Below are 14,607 nucleotides of genomic sequence, written 5' to 3'. Positions count from 1 at the left end.
TAGTGTTTTGTGGGCCCAATGAGATCGACCACTACTTCTGTGATGTACACGCTTTGCTGAAGCTGGCCTGCACTGACACCTACGTGGTTGGTTGCATCGTGGTTGCCAATAGTGGTCTGATTTCCTCGGGCTCTTTTGCTTGTTCTTGTTGTGTCCTATGTCACTGTTTTGGTCTCTTTGAGGACACGCTCTTCCAAAGGGCGTCTCGAAGCACTCTCTACCTGCACCTCCCATATCACTGTTGCGCTTCTGTTCCTTGGGTCATGCATTTTCATCTATATGCGCCCTTCCACCATCTTCTCAGCAGACAAGAGTAGAACTGAAACTAAACTCAAGGTTTCATGTAGCTCTCATCTTTCTTTGGAAACTGTCAGTCACAAGGATGTGAGCATATTGTCACCAGTCAGACCCGAGCCTTTGGGGTGGTATTGTGGCTTTTACCTTTAGACACCTTAGAGCTGTGTAAGTCTCAGGTCTAGGCTTCTCCTGGCATTAAGAGGAATAGCTAGGTATTTTGAGAGGTTATGCTTTCCCACTAGCTCCTACGAGCTTCGGAGAGTGGTGTCTGCTCACGTTTCTACACAAAAAAAGTGATGGTGGTGCTAAGCTTCCAAGAGAAAGCAAATCCTTCAGGATGGCACAGCACAAGCAGGTTTCATCTCACATATATTGGTGTGCTGACAGGAGGTGCCTCAACTTGAGAGAGCTGCTGAAGACAGCAAGAGACCTTTGAGGGGACTGCGATTCATTGCATGGTAAAATAGGAGCATGAGAGGAGCAGGATGCTGCACTAGGTGTCTGCCTTACAGTGAAGGGTGACATACACTGTACTAGACTTTCCAAGGCTCCCAGGAACACTGATGGACACAGAGGCTGTTCCCCAATGCCAGGCATTCACTCCGATTTTCATCAGTCTGTGCCAACCTGGTGTCTCTGGGAACGCTTCATTTAAAGGAGCTCTGCTAACACCTTTCCAAGGCCTTGACCTTATGTCATAGCTGAGCTTTATAATCTATCAGAGCAGCAATCCAAGCATGGTTAAATACCATAGTCAATGTTGGAGCCACAATCCAGTTCAATTGTCGGGACATTTTTCACCGCTTTATTTAGAGACTGGATGAAGTTTCATACTTTGGCCAGTCGTCTGGTGCTTTACACTATAACAGTCTAAGGAGTGGGTATCTCAGTGGAAATATGGGGATCCAATATCTCTCCATACTCCATAAGATATAACCTAATTCCTAGCTGAACACTGAAAATTTCCCTAAAATTCTTAACAGTACTGTTCTTGATCCATCGAGTTTTCCTCAACTGTTTGCAGCAGGGAAACCCCCAAATGCCCCTAGGACCTCCTGACTCTGGGCAATGCTGTTCTACTGCAAATGGACTTACTTTAGCATTGCTGTCATGACAAGTGATTCAAGGCCGGGATTTTCCCAAATCTCCTCCTGGAACTGAGATTTGGGGAAGGGAAGAAGAGGAACAGGATTCTGGATGGTGGATCAGAAGGCTTTCTTAGAAAACCAAACTGTAGATTTGAAGAGACAGCAGCTCTTTAACATTTTAAATTCCCTAATTTTGTCTGGGTTTCTTGAGGTGGAGACTAAGGGATAGGTGAATGCAGGGCTTATGATAATCTGTTCTTTTTGATGATATTTGTCAGAAAGCATATTTAGGTTTGTGATTGTGATTCCTGATTGAAACATGCTGCCGGTTCTGCTGATGCTTAGCTCTAGATGGCTTTGACTATCTTAAACATCAGCGCAGAGAGAGGTGTGCAGACATGACTCATTGCTGTGCAGGGAAGCTCTTTGATGACAACCTACCTGTCTTTTTCTGGAAGAGTAGTAGTGTACATTGCTCTTCCCAGAGACCTGTAAACATACACAGGAAAATAAAATGATGCCTGTGGTTTTTTCTCAAGCTATTTCCTTCCTGTGAGCTGGGAGTCCACTGAAAGAGACAATTTTGGACACCTCAGAAATCTGGTTTGAAAATCTCACTTCTCTGTCCAAGATAAGGACAGTGCAACATTGATACGTGTAAAAACTGTGAACTTCACATATCTGATGATACTTAATGATGAGAAACAAGAGATAAACCTTGAGCTTCAGCCTCTGCAGCAACAGAAAGATGACAACTAGCAGGACCAAAGGGCTACATTTTCCTGAGACTTGTAAAATCCTTCTTTAGGGTGCCATAGATGACCACAGGGACACAATCTTTGCTATAGTTATGCACAGCTTTAAGGAGAGGAAGTCAGGGGAAATAACAGCCCTAACAGGCTTGCAGTGAAATGCAAAGGGAATCTGCAAGACCTCTTTCCATCCCCCTTTGACTGTAAACCTTATGCAGAGGCAGGAACCTCTCGACTGTCTGAGATTAATTCTGTCACTTTCAGCTCAATAAAGATTTCAACTCCTTCTGCCAACTGAGGGACAGCATTTGTAAACTCAGCCAGAAGGGATGAAACATCTACTAGTGATAGAACACCTATCCTTAGAGCTAGCTTAGTTGAATTGATAAAAGGATTCCAAAGCCTTTCCCAACTTTCTCATCTCCCAGAAATGATTGGTCATTTATTCTCAAAATCACATTGATGGCAGACATGTAGTTGGTAAGTCACCATCTTATTCCGTCATTCTTTTAAGTGAAAGAACACTGCAGCTTGATTAACTTTCAGATTATGTCCAATGTCCTTAAAATAACTACCAGTTCACTCAGTTGCCTCAAGTGGATTGATGATATGTGGAGATGAAAAGCAGGAATAAGGTCTTGTTACTTCACAATGGTAGCAAAATTAGAAGTCAATCTTTTCTGCATTGCTGTAGTTTTTTCATGTTTCCAGGCAGAAGGGGAAAAAGGAGGTAGTAATGAGTGACAGAAGAGGGAGATTTAACAGAAGAGGGACAGTTACTTTCCCTAGTGTTTGGGGGGCAAAACCACGGGTGTCTCTTCTCCAAGATTTCCTTTCCAGAACTTCAGGTTCTGTGTGTTGCACTGGAAGAGGCTACTCCTTTCAAATAATGAAGACGTAGCAGAAGTGGCCATAAATTCAAATCACATTGCTTTTCTCCTCTTGAATATCTCTGAAAGCTTTTTCTCATCTTGACGGACTGGTGGTTTTCCTACATGAGCAAACGTTCCTAATAGAACAGAGAACTGCAGTTCTGTGCCACGCACTCCTCAGGCAGGAGTCCTGTTTGTGCTTGGAACTTGCAAGTTAAAAGTCAGGATTCCTCCAGCTTTCAGCAGCAGAGGAACACAGTCTTTCAAGGCAGAAGTTGCAGATACAACCAGTTAAAAGTCCCCCTAAAAGCACTTCTAACAATTAAGTACCTTTCTGAATCTCACCCTTGGAAGCTGATCAAATCTTCCTTGGAAGTCCTACTCTTTGTACCAAGGTTTTGATAAGTTTTCCCCAAACAAAGTTCTCTTTCTAACAAGTCTGCTGAAGTTTCTCTGATATGACCTAAAACTCTCCTCAGAGCATCCTTCACCTCCTTATTCCTTAGGCTGTAGCTGATAAGATTCAGCACTGGAGTCACCACTGTAGAGAACAGAGAGGCCCATTTATCTCAGTCCAATGAGTAGCTGCATATTGGGCTACCGTACATAAAAATGGTGCTGCCATAAAACAAGAAGAGAGCTCTCAGATGGGAAGCAGAGGTGGAGAAGGCTTTGCATCTGCCCTTGGAGGAGTGGATCCTCAGGGTGGTGGAGATGAGGTAGATGGAGGAGATGAGAATTGCCAGAGATGTGAAGATGCCACGAAACACACCAAAAACATGAAATAGGAATATAATGGTTAGGCTGCAGCTGTGCCAACTTGCTAAGACCTGCCTTCATTACATGGACCTCCACCACTCTGAACTTTGGGACTGCAACTTGTAAACATACAAATAACAAATCCACATCCTGGCAGAAGAAAGTAAGAGTTTCCTCTCTTGAAAGAAATGGTGCCAAGCACTAAATGGCAACAGCAGCAGGAAAACTCAGCTTTGCATCTTCCCAAAGAGGAGGAGATACCACAAGATCCTCCAGGTTTGGCTGAGAAAGGATTTCTCATTTGCTTGCATCCCTGTTGTCAAGGAAAAGTGGCCATTTTCTGCTCAGGAATAAATTGGGAAGAGTCACCAAATGGAATACTTTCCATTTAGAGGGGGAAAAATCTCATACTAAAAGGGAAGGAATCCTGAACAAAAAGGGAATCAGTCATCCCTGTAAAGGTTCTACCAGCTTCACCTCACATGAAAAATTATTGTTAATCTATTGGAGGTTAGCAGTAACCTGGCTGACGCTCTCAAAGCGGAGTTCTTATCATGTGGGTGACTGAATGGAGGTTTCAATTCTTGCTGAGGTCTGTTTCTAGCATAGGCTTCAAGGTATTGCATAGGTACAAAACTATTCTCTTACTGACCTGTTTCATCCAGAAAGGCAAGAGTAGATACTGTGGATACCAAGCCAGTTTATTCCCCCCTTGAGCCAAATTTCAGAAGTACTTGCCCATTTCAAGAAGCAGACAGCAGGATTAAAACCAGCCTATAATGGTTAGGTACACAGTTTAAGTGAGCAAAATGCTTACCCTGCTTAGATGCACAAAAGACCAGACTGCCTTTACACACTGAGTTAGCTTTGCATAGCTGGCTGTTGTTTATCTCCAACCTACCCAACCTTTTCTGCCCTAAAGCACAGCAACTAGCCCAGTGAATTCTCAGAAAAGGGTTTCAATGAGCTTGCTATCAACAGGTTGCTCTCTTCCATGGACTACTTGGGAAACTGAAGGAGTCCTGCCCCAACGTGAGTGATCAAACACTGGATTAGGTGCAAATCTGTAGAATCTCCATCTGTGCTGACATTTAAATTCAGCTGGATCGGGCCGGAGCAATCTGATCTGACTGAACCTGCTCTGAGGAGGAGGTTGGACTTGATGATCTCCAGAAATCCTTCCCAACCTAAATGATTCTATGATTCTATCTGCAGATTGAAAATGATCTTTTTCATCTCTAAAATGAAGAAATGGGCCTACCTTTCTTGCATGGAGGTGCGAGATATTTTTGGCAGTAGTGACCCCAGAAATAAACTCTTATTTCAAAAGCTACAAACATTTCATGTACCTTCGTAATAGTGAGTAGCTTCCTTCTTCACTTCAAAGACATCTTACTGAAACAAATCAGAAGATTTATCTAAATAGAAAAACTTTAGGACTTCAGACTTGCAATAGAGCCCCTCCCTGCTCCAGATAAATGCCCAGATAAATGTTCTTTGCTCCGATGTTTGCAGAACTATGCAATTCAGTACTGCCTTTAGAGCAACAGCTCATTCTTTTCCCTATATGTTGCAGCTGACCTGCAGCCTGGGCGTTGTGAAACATTAGTGGAGTGACACGCTGAGAAACAACTTCAATATGAAATGTGATATTCTAAATGTGATATTCTAACACTCAGCTTGCCGCTTCAGAATTCTTTCTTCAGAAAAATGGTGTTACTGAAGTACTTGGTGTATTTATGACTCTCGATGCAGTTTAATGTCTGTAAATCAGATCTCCTGCAAGACACCAGGCCTTAATCAGGAGTCTCAGCAGATGCACTCTAATGAAGAATCTTTCTGTGAATTAATTTCCCCTACCCTTGGTTAGGGGTCTAGGCAGCATCTATTCTGGGCTCCCCCTAGAGACAAAGGGAGCAATATCACCTTCAGAGGACAATTCATCCCATCTTAAGATAGGTGTGATAAGCAGAAGGAATCATCCTCTAAGGGTGTCTTTGTTGTCATTGATTATAGGACATGCCCGTCTCATTCCCTGCCCTTAGTAATTTTTACTAGTGAAACTGATGACATAAGTGTCCTAGCAAATTCAGTGAACCCTGGTCATGTCTGTCCCTATCAGCTCGCAAACAAAGCTTAACAAAGCTTTAGACTGCAAACTTTCATATAAATTCTTTTAATAATAACAAGACCATATTCACGTAAATAGCAGTACAGTGTAAGATATCAGAGGAATCAGTTCTGCTTATCTGACTCTGAAGAGCTGCAGTGCAACTCCGTGGAGTTTAAGCATTAAGTATGCCATCTGAATGTGACTCCATCTCTGTTATTAATTATGATCAAACTTGATAATTCTTCCTCTCATTAAAATGCACAGTCCTGATACACAGTTAGCTGGTTTTTCCACAGAAGACTCCTGTTGTCTCTAATAACACATCTACCCTTGTACTCGTGTCCTTTGTTAGATAACCCCTTTGTCTCATGGACCATCTAGTTTCAGGCAGCCTGCTCATCTGTGGAGCAGATATTTTGCTGTGATAACCTGTTCATCTGTGGACCATCCAGGTTCAGATTATGTGTCCATCCATCGGGGTAGATTTTTCTTCAAATGCAGATATAAAGTTCTTCAAGTAGTTAATTGCTGGTGATTTGCTTAGAGTTCTGGTGCCTCTGCCTTAACACTGCCTTTGCACTTCCACCTAATCACATGCTTATTTTTCTTCTAAGATGCTTGAATAATTAACTCTTTTGAAGAAAAGAAAAATAATGGTCTATTGGAAGATGTTGACATAGATATCATGCTTTAGTAACAGTTTGCCATTAACCTCTCTCTGCTCTTGCAATATCACTGGACACTTATTGAAATTACTTTACGATAAGATGATGAAGACAGCTGTTCTGGGAAGCTGAGGAGCCTTTGAGACATATGAACGAAGACCCTTCCCCTGATTCTGGCAGGAGTTTAAGGACATCTCTACCTGCCAGAAAAGCTAGCTTACTTGTGCTACTTCGAGGGCTTAGAGGTTGTTCGACAAACTGTTGGCCTTCAGAGCAGAGAGCTGAATTGGGTTACTCAGCTGAAGAGTGATCTGCTCTGACTGTCCCTAGCAGGGAAAGCCATCAGTGGGGCTTAGGCAGGCAGAAATGTCCCAGGTAACGCAGCCTTAGTTAGACTGTGCTTACAGTGGCTGCTCGTGTTGTGGAGTGGGGGCGACTCCTGGGACAATGAATGTGCAGTGCCGTGTGTAAGATGATGAGTGAGGGAAGCTTGTCTGTTTGGGCTGCACCATGAGGTCTGCAATGTATTTGCATTGGACCGAGTCCTCTTCCAGACTGCATTAGACTGGCAATGTAATGGCTTCCGGAGTTCTCGTCTAGACTATGTGAAAGCCGTGGTGTTCAGGAGATAGCTGGGTTAAAAGCGGATCAACAGGTATTGCTTGTCTGGGTTATTTATCTTTCTTTCCTGCAGTCCTCTCTCACAGTTTAGTCAGAAATATCTGAAACCTCCATGGTATTCTAGGAAGCATGAAAATGTTTGCTTGCAGAAAATTTGTACTTCTAGATCCTGCCAGAGTTGATCTGGGAACTGACTGGTTATTGCTTAATGACACCTGTCAGTCTTAATGATAAAGCTATGGCTATGGAAGAGTGGAACATATTTCTTCCTCAGACACTACGTTTACACATTAAGGGGTCTAAGTGGTTCAGGATGGGCAGAATGGGTTGCTCTGAGTGATGACGCCCAGTGAGAGGGAGTGTAGCTTTTTATGGGACCTTTACTTGCAGTCCTTCCTAAGGATAGGGAAAAATGGTCTTACACCCATTTGTCTAATAACTCTGTGTGTTGAGGCAGTGTTATAGCAGGTTACGTTTCCTTCTCTGTGCTACTTCCATGGCCAAAGCAGCTGAGACTGAAGTCTTTCCCTACTGAAGCCAGTGGCTTTTTGTTCTCTGAGAGCCAGCTCCCTGAGTCAGATGGAATGTGATCCAAAACCAGAACTCAAGGCAGCATTAAGCTGCATTAATGTGGACTTGAAATAATTCCATAAACCTGAGCTGGTCACTCTACACTCTTCCTGTAATTCATAGATATAAATATAGACCTTTCAAGGGAAACAGAGACAGGTGTGATCAAACTATGGAGGCAAAGAGACTTTTATTGCCTTCATGAGCTGTAGAAAGAGCCTACAAGTTTGGTTTATGCTTTGGCAGCTCATTAACAGAAGTCTAAACTTAAGTAAGATGAATCCCAGCCTCAGCATTTGTAAAAAATTCTTCTGTGTGCACATTTTTAGCCTGCGATGAATGTGAATTGGTTCAAGGATATTCACCCACAACAAAAGAGGGTAGGCTGTCCCTCAGGACCACCTGCTGTGTGGTAACTTTGTTCTTGCATGGAAGACTCGAGTCGCCCACATCACTAATACTATAAACAGTCTAAGGTGCCTGATGAATGTGACCCGGTTTTACTGAAAGGTTAATGATCACCTTCAGACTGGGAGTCAGGAAAAAAAAGACTACAAGGATGTATGAGGTAAGGGAATGGAAACAGAACATGGAGGTGATACTGCTGAACTGGTACTAGTTAGCAACAGTTGAAAACAAAGCTGGGATATCTTCAAGGCATCATACTTGAAAGTAAAAACTTAGGTGAAAATAATCACTATCAAAAGTGTCACAATTGTACTTTCTCACAGTAAAGCTGTAGCTCTTGCTATTACAGAAAAGTCTTTAATATTTATTTTTAATATTTAATATTACTACTGTTTTCAGGGTCTGAGGCCACTAACAGGCCTTAATGGGCCTGATCATCCTCGTCTGAGGCAGCCACTTGCACCTCCTGCCCATGGGCCCAGGAGCCCCATTTATGCTCAACCCTGGGCCTTCAGTTTCTGTCTGAGCTACCCTAGAGGAGCACTGATCTCCAGCTCAGCTCAGCTCAGCTCAGCGTGCAGACTCCATTGTTCTGGACCCTGCCCTGTGGACTGACTTCCCAGCTTGACCCTGGACCTATCTTGTCACTTTGGGCCTGCCCAGTAGGCACTGGACTCTCTCTGTCCCTGGTTACCCTCACCAGGCCTGATCCTGGCTCTGACCCGCAGGCTGACTTCTCAGCTTGACCTCATACCTGCTTCATCACCAGGAACTCTCCTGGTCATCTGGACTCTTGGTTGAACTCGGCTACCATCTCCAGGTCTTCTCTGCCCACCTGGCTCAGGGCCAGAGGGACAGACCCTGGCTGCAGCCTCCTGAACTTATCATTCTACACATCCTGAATAGGGAAAAGGAAGGAAAAAATGGGCACTTCTATGGCGTAACTCATCTCATCATGTAGCAGATGTCTAAGATACTCACATGAACCATTCTGTAAAAACACCTGTTACTTTTTTCTCCTTCCCTCCCTCCCTCCCCCCCCCCCGCCCCACTGAGAAGAAACTAAGATGGAAGACAGAAACGAAGGCATGCTTAAAGGTATATCTCTAGGTGAGATGAATTCCATAAGCAGGCATATGCATGCAGAGCTACTCCAGATTTTATTACAAATAAACCAACTATTCCTTCACTGCCATATTTATAACTGTGATACTAATATTTTTTTGTATTCAGAAAAGGATATTAAAGTCCACTGGTTGGATTCCAACTCTTTCCAGTCAACTTGATGGCATTCTACTAGACAAATGTCTGATAGAAAACACTCTTTGATTAATTCTGCTCGTTCCTGCACCAAACCAAGCTCCATTCACACTCATAACAAACTGACTGTCTGACTAGTAGGTACATGGATGTATGAATTCCTGAGCTGACTTTTGAAGGTGTGCAGGATATACAGAGTTACCTGTGAAGACAGAAATGGATGGTCAGCATCTCTGGGGAAAATAAGGTTTCACATGCATTTGTCTGCATGGGATTACAATGATATTCCAGAGTAGATGTCAGCTGCACTTAAACTCCACAACTATGAAAAGAGTTAAATTCATATCCATTTTCACTTATCATGTCTTTATTAAATCAAAGGTAAGTAACTGCAATCTGTTTGCACGGAAGAATACATCACTACAATCTGCTGCTGCTGTATCAATTCTATCAATAAATTGGACATACAAGCCACAAAGAACACGTGTGAAAATGAGGCTATTCTAGGATTCCTAGGCTGTAACCTTCTAGTTCCACATTGTCCTGAAATGATGTTTTGCTAAATTTCAGTCTACTTTTAAATAGAAACAGACTTTATCTCTGTTATTTCAGTTTTGTATAACAGAGATGGTCTCTTTCCAAAATGTTGAGAAGATTTGGATTTATTCCACTCTTGGTAATACCCAGCACTCTGAAAAAGAAGGAGATCTGAACAGGCTTTCATCTGGTTAACAATGGAGCTTCTATATGTATGTATAGACATCTGGAGATCAAGGGTCTATAGGCAAATCTGGTAAATAATCCAGTCCTTATTGGGGGAAAAAAAAAAGAAGACGACCTGCAAGCAATTACATAGCAACTTATGGTTGGATCATACAAGAACTTCCAAAGTGAACACAGATGTTACTTCCCAGCTGAGAAAGCAAGCAACTCCACCTGTGTTGAAATCCAGTGTTGTAGCAGGCAGGATTAAGCAGTGGGTGTAAGAAAATGAATGGCCATCCTTCATAGCAAAGAAACTAGAGATGGGAAATAGATCTTTCAACCACTAATTTCTAAGGCCAGGAAAACGCAAATTTCATACTAACCAGTGTAACTAGTAAATTCCCTCCTATGCAATGTAAGTTAGAAAGAAGAAAATGAGAAGTACTTTTTTTTTTTTTTAATTTGATCTTAGTATGTAATATGGCTCAGATATCTTTCTCAGCTCCAATATTTCAGGATACATGAGAAAGTAACCAGGTTATAATTACACCCACTGACTTGGATTCCCCAGTTTGAAGGACAAGATGTGAGGTTTTTGCTGTCTGCACTTTGGCTGTCTATGATATAAGGTATATGATCTCAGAAGTAATCGCCTTCACCTAAGCTGTTCATCTCGTGTTCTTCATAGTTTACAAAGAAGATTCATGGATCCTGGGCTATGAAGATGTCTCTTCTAAGAAAAGATGAACGGTGCCCAAGAAGTGCCCCCCTTTTTTCTTTATTAACTTTAAAGGAAGATTAGATTGATGAGGTCAGATGAACTCAAATCTGCTGCAGAGGTTTAAATTTGGGTAAGATCAATCAATGTGCTCAGCTCTAACTGGAATAAGCTGGGACAGCCTTTTGCTCAAGCCTATGACTAGATGCATAGTCAACTATCTGAAAAGAGCATGTCGGATATTTTTGTGCCACAACACTCAGATATGATGCAATGCAATGTTGTTCAGTACAATACAATACAAGATAATACATTAAAACAAGTAGCAGCAGTAAACAATAAGTATCACCTATTTACAAAATAGAAGATCTCCAAATGATGTGTATATATAACTGATGGTGTTATCAACAAACGTTGAAAAACCGAAACTTTCTGAACCATCTTACTTATTTAGAATTCTCATTTTCAAACAAATAGATAGGGTCCAAAAACTTTCTCAGTTCTGTGGACATGCTATGATCGTGCTTTGCCACCAGATGGCGAAGGCACAAACCTGAGTGTACATAAATGTGGATACACTGGTGCTGATGTTTTCCGGTAAGTTGAAGACGGCTATTTTATTTGTTGGATTTTTCTTTAGCCATAGTAGTGCGCTATATTTTAAAAAACTTTTCTGAAAATTGCCATAATTCTCCTGCACAAGTTAATTATGAAAAGTCATACCAGGGGACATCCATAGGTAAAGGAGGAAGTGACACAATCCAGTATTATAGCTGGGGAGGCAGCACAAGTATTTGGGGAAGCAGAGTAAAGGGAAGACAAGAGGATTTTCTTCTGTGAGGTGAACTGAATAACTGTGAAACTTCCACCTTGCAGTAATTAAGTTACTGTGCTCCTTCAGCAAATTGTCCATTATGAACGTATTAATTATGTCACCAAATACGTCAAAAGTTCAACATCTGCCAGCAAGATAAACACAGGGAGTTACATTATCTGTTTGTGTTAGACTAACTGACTCTTAGGATTCAGTTCTTCTCACCTAAATTCAGGCATCCTACTGAAGGACCTCATGCTGGTGCCTAGGAGGTTGGAGATCTCTCAGTAGAGATAAAAGGGAGAAATTAGGGAGGACTGTGGGTGAAAATGCTCATGTCATCTACCAGGAAGCACCTAAAAGCTTTGTCTGAATCTAATCTAGTCATCTAAACCCCCTCTGGACTCAACGGAGAGAGACAGGCAGTTCCTGGAGATGATTCAACTTGTCCTAAGGAAGAAGCGCTCTGTGAAGATGCTAACTTCTTTCTCTCTGATGAACACAGAGGAAGCCTGATTAGCTTTAAATAGGTCACTTGCATACAGCTAAAGCTCAGCAAGGAAGTCTTCCTGTATGTTTTCCCCAAGTGTTTCACACCCATGAGCATTTGAAAGAGTAATCATGGAGCCTGGCCTCCTGCATTGCTGTGGTATGGAAATATGGTGTGATGGCATGGCGCAGAACTGCAGGCTTGGGAGGGTAAGGCTGGTGGATTTCCAGGGCAGGAGTTTTGTTTTTGGTTTTTTACACATGCACGTGCAATTTCACACATGCTTTCTCCATGTCATGTTGATTAGGCTCCATGCATCCCAGATTTCACGATGTGCATAGTTTACCGTGCACATAAAGACAGTCAGAACAGCACACGGTGCAGCTCAGTGTGATATTTCAGAGAATGTGAAATGCATCTCCTGGACAGAGCTGTGCAGTAGATCCAGACCCATCACGGATCTTGAGCACATGCCATGTGTCTATACAGCAGATGGGATTCATCTCCCTGCAGTTAAGCTATTTAAAAGTTAGGTGACTGAATCTAATCTAGTTGTCTAAGCTGCCTTTGTAGTAAAGGAAGGAGACAGGCCATTCAAGAAGATAATTCATCATTTATCTCTTGCAAACTCATCTTACAGGGAAGTGGGACATTTTCCATTTCCACTAATTTCCTGGTGGTATTTTAAATGCTATCTTAAATTTGCCCTCACTCCCACACCTGCAGAAAGAGAAGGAAGGTCAGAAGCAGTGGGGGAGTCATTGACATTCCTGGTGGAGGCTGCTCTCCAAAGATCTCCCATCTTTGGCAAATAGTGTTTCTCTTCAATGGTGAATTCCTACTTCTCTAATCTTCCTTTTGCATGAGAGAGCAATGTTGAAACACTGAAATGTCTTCTGGGTCAATTATGCTAAATTTCAATTGAGAAAAATCAAAATGCTTCATTTTGATCATTTTGAATCATTTAACTTCAACAAAGAAATTATTAGATATTTCAGAATGTATATAATAGACATTGCAATACAGTCATATAGTATGTAATAATAGAATGTGTTTTGTATTAAATGAAGCTAGACAAGAAAGTAGGTATGAAAAATGCTTTGGAAACTGGAAGTGCTTCTCCACCTCAAATGTAACAATGGATCAAAGTCAAACTATACCAGCTGACTAGCTGGGCAGTTGGTTTAAAAGGAAGTGCTAAAAACCTGGGAATAGGAGCACTTACAGAGATGACTTATTTTTATTTATTTTTCCTTGGGACATGTTGTGCTGGAAGCGGGAAGGGGACCTGGCACTGTGGGATGCGTGGAGGAATACCAGGGCTATTAAGGTAGTGGGAATTCTGCATGTGTGTTCATCGCATGCACCTCTAAGCACAGGAGGTTTATCAGCTGAAAATAACTGAGTATGTAATTACCTCACAGGAACAGCTTTTGGGAAAGAGGTCTTCAGATATGCATGGGGGTGAGGGCCGACTGAAATAGCAGCAGGTGGCTATGGCCCAGAAGTGAAGGGGCTCAGCTGGACTTCAGGGAGAAATAACAGAATGGTGGAAACAGTGAATTTAGGAGCAGAGTTAGCCAGCTACAAACGAGGGACATGTCTGCAGAGGATGCGCAAATGACTTTTTTGCAATTGCTGATCACCTCACAGCCTGTCTTTGCTTGAAACAAGGTAAACCCTGGCCTCAGCTCAGTTCTGCCATTACGAGCATTCACAGTCTGTGTCATTACCTGTGGAGGCTAGGTTGAGTGCCAGTGTGGACTTCCAGCTGCTTGAGCTTATCTAGGTAGTGCCCTGAACTGCGCTTCTCACGCTCGCTTCTGTCACTTGCTCCAATTACTCATTTCTTCTCCTCCTGCTACGCTGAGCCATGTCTCCCTTTAGTCCTCTCCTCCCTTCCTTTGCTTTCCCTCCATCCAGAGTCAGCGTCCTCACGCACAGCCTAACCAGGCCACCACAGCGGGACCATTCTTTCCCCAAACAGCCCCTGGAGTCTTCCTCAGCTGAGTCCCTTGCTCCAGGAGCTCAGCCAGACCTTGGCACTTACTTCACAGACCCCCTCCGTGTTGGCTGTAGCCTGTCTGTCCACCAACACATCCAGATTCCCCCACCCCCTGGACTATACCTTCTTCAGCCATGGCCTTGCAACAGCAGCCGGCTTATCCTCAGTGCTGAGCTCTTCAGTTTGAAAGGCATTGCACTATAATAAGGTTAGAGCTCATGATCACGGGTGGGGGCAAGGGGTATGTCTGCATGGTCTGACATTGTGTGAAAATAGTCTGGGATGCCAAAGGTCTTTGCAGGACAGAAGACTCAACTCTCTATTTCCAAGTCTGTAGGTAGCAGCCCTCACTTGGGTCTGTGAGTTGACACATATGGCGGAGGTGGGCTCAAGGTATTCTTGATCTTTGATCTCGTAGGGAACATGGCAGTGGAAAATAGGATTTGGGATCCTTAATGGAACTATGAGGT

This window comes from Apteryx mantelli, chromosome 4 (assembly GCF_036417845.1).
Source record: "Apteryx mantelli isolate bAptMan1 chromosome 4, bAptMan1.hap1, whole genome shotgun sequence".
NCBI classification, from domain to species: domain Eukaryota; kingdom Metazoa; phylum Chordata; class Aves; order Apterygiformes; family Apterygidae; genus Apteryx; species Apteryx mantelli.
The sequence above is the reverse complement of the archived record's forward strand: the minus strand, read 5'-3'. Positions refer to the sequence as shown.